Source organism: Eulemur rufifrons, chromosome 6 (genome assembly GCF_041146395.1).
Source record: "Eulemur rufifrons isolate Redbay chromosome 6, OSU_ERuf_1, whole genome shotgun sequence".
Lineage (NCBI taxonomy): Eukaryota > Metazoa > Chordata > Mammalia > Primates > Lemuridae > Eulemur > Eulemur rufifrons.
Genome location: NC_090988.1, coordinates 101,527,985 through 101,541,135, shown reverse-complemented (window position 1 = coordinate 101,541,135; position 13,151 = coordinate 101,527,985).

Here is a 13,151-nt window from a genome sequence, read left to right as displayed (position 1 = left end):
GAGAACTCCGCTGACCTGCGCAGCAGACTCCGTTACTCACTTGCTCACACTAGGTGTATGAAGTCCCTAAAGCATTTTCTGGGTTTCACCTTTTTTATTTGGAAAATGGAAGGATTGGATGGTTTTCCAGGTGCAGATCAATTAAAAGGAAACTCCACTGAAACTAGCTCGAGGGAGAAGAATTAATTGACTCACATAACCGAAACGCCCAGACGCGGGGCTAGCGTCAGGCATAGCTTGATCAGGGGCTCAGTCATCCCTAGGATCTGTGTTCTCCCTCTCCCTCTCCCTCTCTCTCTCAGATCTCATTCTCTCCTCATGATGTCCCGTGGAGCTGCAGCAGCTCCAGCCCTTACATCCTGAGGCCCACAGGCACAGTGCTTATCTCTGTCCCAGAAGCCTCTGCAGAAGTCTCTTTGGTTCTGAAGGGGCATATGCTCATAGCTGACCCAATCTCTGTGGCAAAAGCAATTCAAGGCTCTCAGTGTTCACTGCGCTGGAATCACATGGGGGCAGGGCGGATTCTCCAACTGAAAGGTAGAGCTGTTACAGGAAACGGAGTAGATCACTCAGGGTCACACCGCACCCTCACCCCACCCTCTCCCCGATTCCAGACTTCTCCACCCCACTTCCTACGCCTCATCTCCACCCGAATGTCCAATAGAGAGCTCAGGCTCAACATGCCCCAAACTGTCCTCTTGGTCTTCTGGCCCAAGCTGCTCCCATCCCAATTAATGGCAGCTCCGACCTTCCCACAGCCAGGGCCAGAAATCTCGGTGGTCGGTGACGGCTCTCCCGCACGCCACGTCCCACGTCCACCAGCTAATACTGTCAGCCTCATCTTCAACAGGCACCCACTCTCTGAGCTCCTGCCCTCACCCTCAGCACCATGGCCCGGGGCTGAGCCACCCTCATCTCTCTGGGACCATGTCTGCAGTCTCCTAACTGGTGACCTACTCCTAGCTTGGCCATCTACACTTCCCACACAGCGTCCCGGGCAGGGCGCTCCCCTGCTCAAAACAGAAACGCTTCTCTGCTTATACAGAGTTAATGCCACAGGCTCCCGCCCCACCCTCTGGCCGCTCCTCCCACCTCATCAGGAGGCCTCTCCCTCGGCTCCAGTCACACTGGCCCCTTATCCTTCCTTAAACACATCAGCCCCCTACTCCGTACCCTCTCCCTGAAATACTGTCCCTGAAATGCCTTCCTCACTTCCCTGCAGTCTCTGCTCATTAATCGCCTCATTGCAGAGGCCTTCCCTGACCTTTCTACGAGAAACCCCAACCCACCCTGCGTCTCCGCCTCCTACCCTGTTTATCCTGCTGACATTTATTGCTCATTGTGTCCCCACCAGAATATCAGCCCCATGAGGCAGGAACTTGAGATTTTTTGTATCCTGCTGTATTCTCAATAGCTGGCACACAGTAGGTGCTCATTTAATTGTTGAATGACTTGCATAAATGAATGACTCATTGAATGAGGCTTCAGCCTCCAAGAGAGTTTAGGAAACTTCATAGAAGGAGGCTCTAGTGGGTTCCCTCTATAATCTTTTGCATTTACTGGCATATGTCTGCCCTGACCCTGACTCTTAAACGAGCATCATTCATTCATTCAACAAATGGGTACCAACTTCTTCTCTAGGCAGGACCCTGGGAGCCCTGAGCAATCAAGCGGCAGTCCTGCAGTCATGAAAACAAAACAAAATAAAACATGCACGAGAAAGGAAATGAACACATAAAACACTAAGCAGCTCAGCTGTGAATGATATTTACATAGTCAAAGTAATGTAATCGTTGAATATTTATTTAACCAAACTCATGATGCAGCTCCGTTGGGAGGCCTGGAAAGGAGATATGTGCATGTATATGGGGGGGGGGGATAGGAGAGCTAAGTCCTCATCTTCCATAATGGGAAGTGGATAGGTGATGTCCAAATTTGAAAAGTCAAAGAATTGTAATGCAAGCTTATCATCTAGAAATACGAAGGCAAATCTCAGAGGAAATACGCACCTGAGTGGCTGCCCTGGAGGTGGGGTGGGAAAAGGCAAACGGCCACTGGTTTTCGTTGTAAGTCTTCAACTATTTGATTTTAAAAATTAAGTACATAGATTACTTTGATAAAAATAACAAAATAAAAAAATGCATCTAACATGGACTTATAAATTACTTATGAGGTGGCCAGGTGCGGTGGCTCACGCCTGTAATCCCAGCACTCTGGGAGGCTGAGGTGGGAAGATCACTTGAGCTCAGGAGTTTGAGACCAGCCTGAGCAAGAGTGAGACCCCATCTCTACTAAAAATAGAAAAAATTAGCCAGGCGTTGTGGCATGAACCTATAGTCCCAGCTACCCGGGAGGCTGAGGCAGGAGGATCACTCGAACCCAGGAGTTTGAGGTTGCTGTGAGCTAGGCTGACACCATGGCACGCTAGCCCAGGTGACAGAGAGAGACTCTGTCTCAAAAAAAAAAATTACTTATGAGGCTATGACCTTGTGGCTGCAAGGATTAGATGTTTCGGAAATAAGTCTTTTAAAAGTCATTTTGAAAGGCAACATAGGATAATGGGCAAAATTGGAATATGATCTAGATATTAGATAATGGAATGGTATCACTGTTACATTTCCTGAATTTAATGGTTACAGGTGAGAGTTTTAGGAGATGCATGCTGAGTGAAGTATTTAGGGGTGAGGGGGCATGATATTTGCAACCTATTCTCAAACGATTTAGGAAAATATATGTGCATATATATATTAATATATATGTAAAAGAATGTGAATGATAAAGCAAATGTGGCAAAACTTGAATCAAAGAGAAGGGCATATGAGAGTTCATCGTACTATCCTTGCAACTTTCTGTAGGTTTGGATTTTCAAAATAAGAGATTTTAAACATAAAGCAATATGATAACATCACAAAAGGAGAGGCAGCCAGACAGTATGCACCTCCTGATGGGAGAAACAGTATCAACTACGAAATGTTCTTGCCCAAAAGAGTCAAGATTCATTTTCTCAAGCTTCTAGATCCAACTCGCAATTTACAAGGAGCCCTGGGGACAGAGAAGCATATTAAACCACACTGTGGGAATGCAGTCGGCGAGATGCAGATGTGGGGGGCCCTGCAGGACAGGCAGTCCAGCAATTTTTCAACAAATAAATTGCAAAGAAGAAAAGAGAGATGGAGGGGAAACTCTATATTAAAAGAAACCTGACATATGAACCAATCATAAGGCATTAACTTTATTTGGATACTACTTCAAACACATTGCAAAAAAAAAAAAAAAAAGAAAGAAAGAAAGAAAAAGAAAATATTTATGAAATCTTTGGAACTTTGAACACTGACTAGATATTTGATATTATAGGATTAGTCCTTTTTTAGGGGCAAAAATGATTTAATTGTTATACTGAAAAAAGAACCCTCATTTAAATTATTTTGATCTTTTATGGATGAGATGATACAATGTCTGGGACTTGTTTCAGAGGGGAGGGAAACGGTTGAGAATGTAGCTGAAGTGAGTCAGCCCTGAAACGGTGATGGGTACTGGGTGGGGGTGGGGGTGTCTAATTTTGTATATGTTCAAGATTCTTTCCTTTTTGAGACAAGGTCTTACTCTGTTGTCCAGGCTGGAGTGCAGTGGTGTCATCATAGCTCACAGCAACCTCAGACTCCTGGGCTCAAGCAGTCCTTCTGCCTCAGCCCCCAGAATAGCTGGAACTACAGGTGTGTGCCACCACACCTGGCTAAATTTTTTTTTTTTTTTTTTTTTCCGTAGAGGCTAGGTCTCAATATGCTGCTCAGGCTGGTCTTGAAATCCTGGTCTCAAGTGATCCTCTCACCTTAGCCTCCCAAAGTGCTGGGATTACACGTGTGAGCCACTGCACTGGGCCTGTTCAAAATTCTTTATAGTGGAGAGTTTTTGAAAGGCAATGTCTCTGTAAGTGGTGCCCACATGCAGATGGCTAACACACTCAAGCAGACAGAGAGCTCTGTGCCCCAACTCACTGCCCTGGATGTGAGGCTGGGGTGCAGGCTGCTGGCAACAACCCTGTTAGGTCACAAAGGGGCTCTGTCTGAGGATAAAGACATTGTCGTCCAAGATGTTTGTGAAGACTTTGCTCACAATTGTTTTATAAAATGTATCCAGGACAGGCAGGATGGCTCATGCCTGTAATCCCCGCACTTTGGGAGGCTGAGGCAGGAGGATCACTTGAGGCCAGAAGGTCAAGACCAGCCTGGGCAGCAAAAGACTTCTTTCTGTAAGAGCCTGTCTCTATAAAAAACATTTTTAAAAAATTATCTGGGCCTGGTGTTGCCCACCTGTCGTCTCAGCTACTCGGGAGGCTGAGGCAGGAGGATCATTTGAGGCCAGCAGTTTGAGGCTGCAGTGAGCTATGATCACACCACTGCAGTCCAGCTTGGGTGACAGACAGAGTGAGACTATCTCTAAAAAAGTAAGTAAATAAAAATAAAGTATCTAAACTGGGATTACGGGTGTTATTACCACTACTGTGCTACTGGTTGTTGTTAATGATTATGTCCCGTGGGCAGGTGTCACCTCCATCATACAGGGCAGGTCGCATAGTGCCCAAAAAAGAAGTCAGGATCTGGGACCATCACCATGAGGAGCAGAAGCCACACAGGATGTTTGCAGTTCTTGCAGTCCCAGCCGTGGCGGGAGGGAACACTTATCTCTATATATTTGGAAAGCTGGGGGCGGTGTTTATTTGCTGGGAAGTCTGGGTCCCTTCCCCCAGGCGTGCTAGAAGCCATAGCAGCCAAAGAACACAGGCTGGACAGGGTCAGGGAGGGCAGCTTGAGGCGGTGGCTGAGGCCAAGCCAGGGATGGTGAGTAAGAAATAACCACGGTGGTGTCACAGGCCGCCTGGCCGTGGGAGGACCCTGGGTAGAGCAACCAACTTGCTGGGTGAACACGGTCAAGCGTCTCTGTACTTTGGTTCTACAAGCAGTTACATCCAGGGTCGAAAAACCGGAGTATGAATCCTGACTTTGCCACTGGCTAGCTCTAGCGTAATCCTGGAAGATCCTGCGTTCTTGTCTACGAAATGAAGACAATTGCGGTGTTACAGCAAGTGTTACAGCGGGTGGTCCCAAGGACAAACCGAGTGGCACATGGAGAGTCGGAGAATCAAGGTTTATTGCCGGCGGGCTCAGAGGGGTCTTGCCACCAAATTCTGAGCCCCGTCTACCGGATTTTTCCCACATTTATTAAGTTGGGATGGTCCGAGGGGTGGGGTCTCAGGTGCCTAATGCCCGCCAGGTAATAGGTTAGTATTATGTTGATGCACCAGGTAATAGGTGTAGTGTTATGCTGATGCGCCAGGTAATAGATTAGTTGATGGGCCAGGTGATAGGTTAGTGTTATGCTGATGCGGGTCTCCGTGAGGGGTGGGGGTCTCAGGTGGCTGCTGTGCTAAGTAATAGATGGGGGTTTTTGTTATCAGCGGGACTAAGCTTCTGGGTTGTCCTGAGGGTCCGTGAGGGGACGGAAGCTGTTAGCACAGGGCCAGGTGCGCAGCGAGCACTCTGTGCCTCGGAGCTGCTGCCGCCCTGCTGCTGTCCCTTAGATGACAGATGTCCAGCTCCAAAGAGGCCGAATACGTAAAACTTCTGGGCACGAGGCACCATAAACACAGCACAAAGACAAGAGCCAGGGAGAATAAAAGAGCAGCGTTATGGAGAAGCCTGATGAATACACCCTCAGCCAGGTGATCAAGGTCACCATTAGCAGCAATGAGCAATACGATAAAGACGGCACTTTTCCTCTGTGACCTTTCCACCAAACCCGTAAGCCCAGTGTAATCATGGGAAAGACAAATCCCAATTGAGGCACACTGTACAAAATAGCTCACCAGTCCTCCACAAAACTGTCGGGGTCATTAAAAAACCAGGAAATGTAATCCCAGGCGGGAGGCCGAGGCGGGAGGATCGCTTGAGCCCTGAACTTCGAGACCAGCCTGGGCAACACAGCGAGCGAGACTCTATCTCTAAAAAATAAATAAACTGTGCACGGTGGCTCACGCCTATAATCCCAGCACTTTGGGAGGCTGAAGCAAGAGGATCGCTTGAGGCCAGGAGTTTGAGACCAGCCTGGGCAACATAGTGAGACCCCATCTCTACAAAAAATAGAAAAGGCTACTTGGGAGGCTGAGGCAGGAGGATCACTTGAGGCCAAGAGTTTGAGGTTGCAGAGAGCTAAGATGATGCCACTGCACTCTAGCCAGGGCGACAGAGTGAGACCCTGTCTCAAAAAAAGAAAAAAAAAAGCACATGCCCAGTGTGTTCACTGCAGCATTATTTGTAATAACAAACGGAAACAACCTTGGTCCATCAATAGGAGACTAGGACGTGCCCAGACAATGGAATACTCTGCAGTAACGAAAGAGCCTGGGTCAGGTCTACAGTGCAAATGGTGGGACACCCCTAGCTAGCACTGCGTAGTCTCATCATGTGCTTCCCACTATGTAATTCTCACAACCCTATAGTTCATTACTGTTATTACCCCCATTTTACAGATGAGAAAACCGAGGCACAGAGAGGTTAAGTAACTTTCCCAAGGTTGCATACTTAGTAAGTAACAGAGTGAGGATTTGAACCCAGGCAAGCTGGGTAAACAGCAACTCTCTCTCTCTATCTATCCCCATCCAAACCTGTGTGCATACACACACATGCACGCAATGGCATAAACAAACGTCTGAAAGCGCTCCTCAGCCCACCAACCTGCCGAGCATCTGAACTTTCCACAGCAAAGAGGGGCGATGGGGGTGGATGGGACTTTCACCCGATCTGCGTGGAAGAGTATTATTTTGCTTCTGTGGTTGTTGTGTTTTCCCTTTCATTTCACTCTTCCCTGCGGCTGCCCCCACCGGCGACAGGCAGACGCTGGCCGCTGGGCCGGCTCTCCCGCTGTCCCTAGCTCTACCCCCTGGGAGGGCGGATACAGGGAACAAAGAAGTCGTTGCTCAGCTTTGGGTTTCAAATTAGACTTTTTCAGAGCCCACAACAGAAACAACAGCCTGGAGAACAAGCTTCCCACGGCAGGAGCCTTCCATCCTGGGGCCTTCCGAGGGGAAAGCCGTTTGCTGAGAAATGAAGGGGCGCTGCTCACAGCCAGAGGTTTTCCGCAGCTGCCCAGGAGTGGCAGGCGGCGTGGCGGGAGGGAGTGCGTTTCCCTGTTCCAGCTGGCAGGGTGGCCTGAGACATGCCCTCTGCCCACCTGCCCAGGCCCTGGCCCCCAGGGGTGCTGGGTGCCTTCAAGCCTTGAAAAGAATAATTTAGCCGCGCCTGAGGCAAATAAAACCAGAAAGGTCCGGAGGCTGTGTCTGGGCCCTCAGGCCTCAGCAAGCTGCAGGGGGACCCCCACCACCACCCTGGGACCCCATGGAGATGGAAGCGCTTCCAAATGCTTCCTGAGCGTCCTGAGGACAGTAGCTCTGGCTGAGAGAGGGTCTGTAGGCCCAGAGGGCCTGGCACCAGGAAGGAAGGGTCCTGCCGCCTTCATGTGGCCTGCGGACCTGTGGACAGAGGGCTGCTCAGGCCCTGGTCAGCAGCAGCAGATGCCGCAGGGACCACGGCCAACGTCCAGGTGCTGAGGGGCAAGACACCCTCAGTGGGAGGACAGAGAAGGGTGTGAGGGCTAGGTGCCCCCTTCCTGATTCTGAAACCAAACTTAAGCCTGGGGTGCTCAGATCTGCCCTGGAAGAAGAGGAGAAGGGGCAGGGAGAGAATCTGGCTTCATGACCCATCTGTGGTCTGTGGAATTCAGTGGGTCAACTGAACAAAACAGAATCAAATCGATATTGAGTGTTATTTACTACTCAAATATTTAATACTTAATCTTATAAGTATTAAGTGTATCATTAAGTATTATTTTATGACATTCTTGCTACATGATTATTGATTAAATTGTTGCACTGGCTTCAAAGTGCAGTGGATTTCCTACTGTTAGTCAAGGGCAAAAATACAAGAAAAATTTTCTCAAAGACTGCAGAGTCTAAGTGTGAACAGAACATGACCAACATTAAGTTGGCAATATTAGGGGTTTTGCTGCCACTGAGCAGAACTGCAGGACAGTGAGCCAAGTTCAGTTATTAGAGAGTTAGAAGGGGGTAAATTTTTCATACCAATTTTTGTGTTCAGAATCTGAAACTACAGCCATTTGTTTGATTTTTGGTACAATGAGGATATAACTGTCTAACTTTGGTAATTTAAAAAATTTTAATGAATGTCCCTGTCACCATGAAGGGACCAGTGGGCCAGACAGGCACAAACTTGGCCACTGAGAGAGGAGATGGTAGGAGCACTGATGGAGTGAGGTAAGACACAGCCACAGGCAGTGGGCAAGGGCAGAAATGGCCCGTGGGCTGGGGAGGGCTCTCAGCCAAGTGCTAAAGGTTGAGGATGAGTCAGGCAGGCGGGCAAGTGTCTGAGATCTCCCTATCCAGTAGAGGAGAGTGTCCGGGCCCCTGTCCTCCAGGCTGGCCCTAGAAGGCTGTGTCAGATAAGATCCAGGAGAGACTGGGTAGGGCAGGGCACTGCCCAGGGTGACGAATCCAGAGGTCAATCCCAAAGGACAGTGCCACCTGGTGGATCCAAGGTGTAGGCACCAGGCCCCCAAATTCACTTGTCAAAGCTCTACTCCCATGTGACTATTTTTTTTTTAAATAGGGCCTTTTCAGAGGCAGTTTTGTTGTTGTTTGGGACAGGGTCTTATTGTGTTGCCAAGGCTGGAGTGCCATGGCCTGATCATAGCTCACTGTAGCCTCGAACTCCTGGGCTCAAGAGATCCTCCCGCCTCTGCCTCTCGAATAGCTGGGACTACAGGTGTATGAGATGACGCCTGGCTAATTTTTTTAAAACTTTTTTGTAGAGAGGAGGTCTCACTGTTGCCCAGGCTAGTCACAAATTCCTGGCTTCAAGTGATCCTCTCACCTTGGCCTCCCAAAGTGCTGGGATCACAAGCTGGAGCGAACCAGCCCTGGGGGCTCAGAAGACATTAAGGTTAAATGAGGTCATAAGGGTGTGGCTCTAATCCAATAGGACTAGTATCCTTATGAGAGGAAGAGACACCAGAGATCTCTTTGTTCCCGTACAACACAGAGAAACGGCCAGCTGAGGACAGCGAGAGGGCAGCCAGAAAAGAGAAGCCCCATCGGGAACCATCCCTGACAGCACGTTGATCTTAGGCGTCCCTTCTCCAGAACTGTGGAAAAATAGATTTCTGTTGTTTAAGCCACCCAGTGCCTGGTGTTTTGTTACGGCAGCCTGAGCAGACGAACATCAGGGTGGGAAGAAGGTTCAAGGTGGGTCAAAGGGAGAGGCAGGACCAGCTACACAATTTGCAGGGCCCCGTGCAAAATGAAAACGCTGGACCCCTTGTTCAAAATGGTTGAGAATGTCAAGAAAACAGCAGCAAAGCACTAACCTTGTACTGGGCCCTGTGCGCAAACAGGCTGCACACCCACGAAGCCGGCCCTGAAGAGGAGCGCAGGATGAGGCCTTGGGCTAGATTGACAGGTCCCGGTCTGTGCGGACTGCACTCTGGGGTCCTGGTACGGGCTTGTGCGCAGACCTAGGCGTGCACACAACCAGCTCCAACAGGCTGAAGAACGCGATCCGAGTGTGGACTGAGTCGCAACGGACGTGCAGTGAGCACAGGCAGAAACAGATGAATTCCACGGGAAGAGTGAGGGGAGGAGGGCGCGGCTGTCAACACCTCCTGCCCTCATCCTCAAGGTGTGTGTGCCTGCGAGCGTGCGCGCATGTGCCCACCACGTGACCCACACTCTCCCGGCCACGTGCATTGGAGCGGGCTGACCACCTGACCCACACCAGCCAATCAGAGCTCTCTCCTGAGGCTGGCTGCGGTTGACGGTGCAGGAAATGATAGTGGGGAAGCTGTGGCTGGGCATTCTGTCCGTTGTTGGGGCTGCAGGGAAGGAAAAAGGAAGCTGAACAGTGCTTGGGCCCATAACATTCTCTATGTCCCTGATCCTGTCGTTTAGGGACATCTTGAGGTGCCTGGAAGTGCTCGATCTTTTTGGTAAATGCCCCTCTGTTGCTTCAGCGAGCTCCAATGGGTTTCGTTACTTGCTAGGGGCTGGGGAGGGCTTCACTGAAGAAGGGAAAATGAGCTGGGCCCTGAAGGATGAGCAAGAAGTAGGGAGTGGACCTCATGGTGGGAGAGTGGAGTGGAGTTCCTGGGGGGGTAGAGCAAGCGTGCACACCCGGGAGGTATGTTGGGACCGAGACCTGGGGTGATGGAGGGGCAGGGCAGGCCGAGAGAGGAGGAGACCCGAGGGACCACAGCAGGGTTCTAGAACTTCTAGAGTTAAAAACTTATTGAGAATTTCCAGACAACAACAGCAGAGCATTCGCCTTGTACAGGGCCCTGTGCGCAAACGCAGGCTCTACACTCAGAGAGGCTGGGACAGCAGACCCGGGAGATACGGCAGCTCATGCTCAGGGGAGACTGAGGAAATGCCATGCCCTCTGTCGGGCCACGGGACAAAGGGCCTTCCTGGGGGCTGCTCCATGGCCTGTCCCCTGGCCTGGCTCAGGCTCTGCAGACCCCAGAGCCACCTCAGAGGTCACAGCTGTGTGGGGTGCTCTCCAAGCACTTCCTTCACACTCCCTCAGGTTTGCTATTTTTACACGGAGCGTTCTTGGTTCCTGAGTAAGAGGCAGTAATACGAGAGAGTGGGAGGGAGAAGGAAGAATACATTTCTTTATCAAAAGACTGGATTTGGATCGAGGGGTTTTTCTCTTCATTTCTGAGGGGGAGCACTTCCTTCTCAATCCTGAGGAAGTCCCTCTTCATCTGGTTTTCTCCTTTCAATTTTTTTTCATCCATTTATTCTTCAACTCATTACTTGCTGTCATGACGTGTTGCCGTTGGTTTCAACGCCACCACTGCCGCCTGCCACCGTTTGTGCTTGGCCACGTTTCTTCACCTCTCTATCCCTCAGGTTCTGAATGTGTAAATCGGGGGCTGACAAAGGCATCTTCGTCATAGGAGTGTTGGGCAGATTAAATGCGTCAGCACATGCAAGGCGCTGAGAACTGTTCCTGGCACATAGGGACTTCACACATGTGCTCTTGGTTTTGAAATACTGACAAAGCACCTGCTCTCTGCTGGGCCTGAAGGATTGAGAGATGCATAAGGCATCTATTCCTCATGCACCAGGCATCCAGTAGCGGCAGGCACAGAAACAAGCAATTCCAGGGCAGACGGTGCAGAGGAATGTGCTAGAGGGAGCGTCCAGGTACTGTGGGAGAGGGAAATGAGTGGCTTGCTGGAGCAGTTATGGAAGGCTTCACAAGAGAGGGTTTTGAAGGATGAAGAGGAGTTTATATCCCCTGGAAAGAAGCAGATAGAGGGCATTTCAGGCAAAATAAACTGCATTTAGCGGCCGGGCGGTGGTGGCTCATGCCTATAATCCTAGCACTCTGGGAGGCCGAGGCGGGTGGATCACTCGAGATCAGGAGTTTGATACCAGCCTGAGCAAGAGTGAGACCCTGTCTCTACTAAAAACAGAAAGAAATTAGCTGGAAAACTAAAAATATATAGAAAAAATTAGCTGGGCATGGTGGCGCATCCTGTAGTCCCAGCTACTCAAGAGGCTGAGGCAGAAGGATCGCTTGAGCCCAGGAGTTTGAGGTTGCTGTGAGCGAGGCTGACGCCACGGCACTCTAGCCTGGGCAACAGAGTGAGACTCTGTCTCAAAAAAAAAAAAAAGAAAAAAGAAACTGCATTTAGCAAAACTGTGGATGCAAGAAAAGACTTGGTGTGTTTTGGGGACAGCGAATTGGTTGTGGTGGCTGAAGCGTAAAGTGTGTGGCCTGGGCGATGGTGAAGGCCAGACAAGGGGCTGCAGTCACAGGTGGGAAAAGGCAACAAAACTGTTGGGCCTGTGACTTCTGGCTTATTGAGACATGTAGAGAAAATGTGTTGCGCCCTCCTAGGGCAGGACAAGAAAGAACCGAGTCCTAGGAATTCCCGAAGGAGCATCTTCACTCATCCATTCCTCCCCTGCACAGACATCTGTGCCACTTCTGTCCCAAACCCCTCCGTAGTTAGGGGGCTGGTGGTGTGATTTCTGGAGCTGGTGGCCTTGCCCAAGCCCGGGCCCCAGCTTTGATGGGCTGTGTCTGAGGGGCAGACAGGACAGGTTGGAGCTAAAAGAGGACCAGTGTCCAGACTTGTGGTGTACCCAAGCCCACCAACCCTCAGGTCTCCCTGGCCCCTCTCTGGGCTCTGCACCCCGCCCTGAGCTCATGCCCTTTCGTCTCACCAGGTCTGCTGCGGCTCTGTGTGAATTGGCTGCCCAGTACCCTGCTGGTGACACCTGCCACCACCTCCAAATGCTTTCTCTAGCTGCCCCGCATCCTGCTCAGGCCAGTGAGGTCCTGAGACCTCTCCCTGGGCAGCTTGGTGGGGGCAGCCTCTGGCTGTGGCTCAGGGTCTGGGGAGGGGTCGGGAGATACCCTCCCGTGGGTTTTCTGGGCCTGTTAGTGAGGCCCACACCTTTTAACAGGGGTCTGTTAGTGGCAGTGCCACACCTTTTTTTGTCTTGACCCCTGGAACAAATTGAACCAAAGGAATTCCAGGCCTGGGAATATGGGGAAAGAATTTTGGGGTCAGAGCCATTTAAGACCTTCCTAGGGCCTAGGGCCCATTTTTCCTAACGGCCTCACTCCACAACACTTCACGCAAACACATGTCACATTTCACAGTAAACAGAATTCTTTAATCCACTATGCCAGGTGCAGTGTACTGGTTGACAAAATATTTGTGCATAATCTCACTCTGTTGCCTGGGCTGGAGTGCAGTGGCATCATCACAGCTCACTGCAACCTCAAACTCCTGGGCTCAAGCCATCCTTCCACCTCAGCCTCCCAAAGTGCTGGGATTATAGGTGTGAGCCACCGCACTCAGTCTGCGTGATCAAATATTAACTTTGATTTTCTTTCCTTATTTTGAAGCCAACAATTTCCCCCAAGTGTCAGACATGCTAGGCTCTTCCCGCACTGGGTCTGAGGCAGTAGTCTGTGAAGACCCCCGGAGGCCCTTGCTCTCTGCCTGGCTTCCCCTGCTCAGCATGCCTTCTCCCACTCCTCTGCCCGGCTGAGGCCTGATCA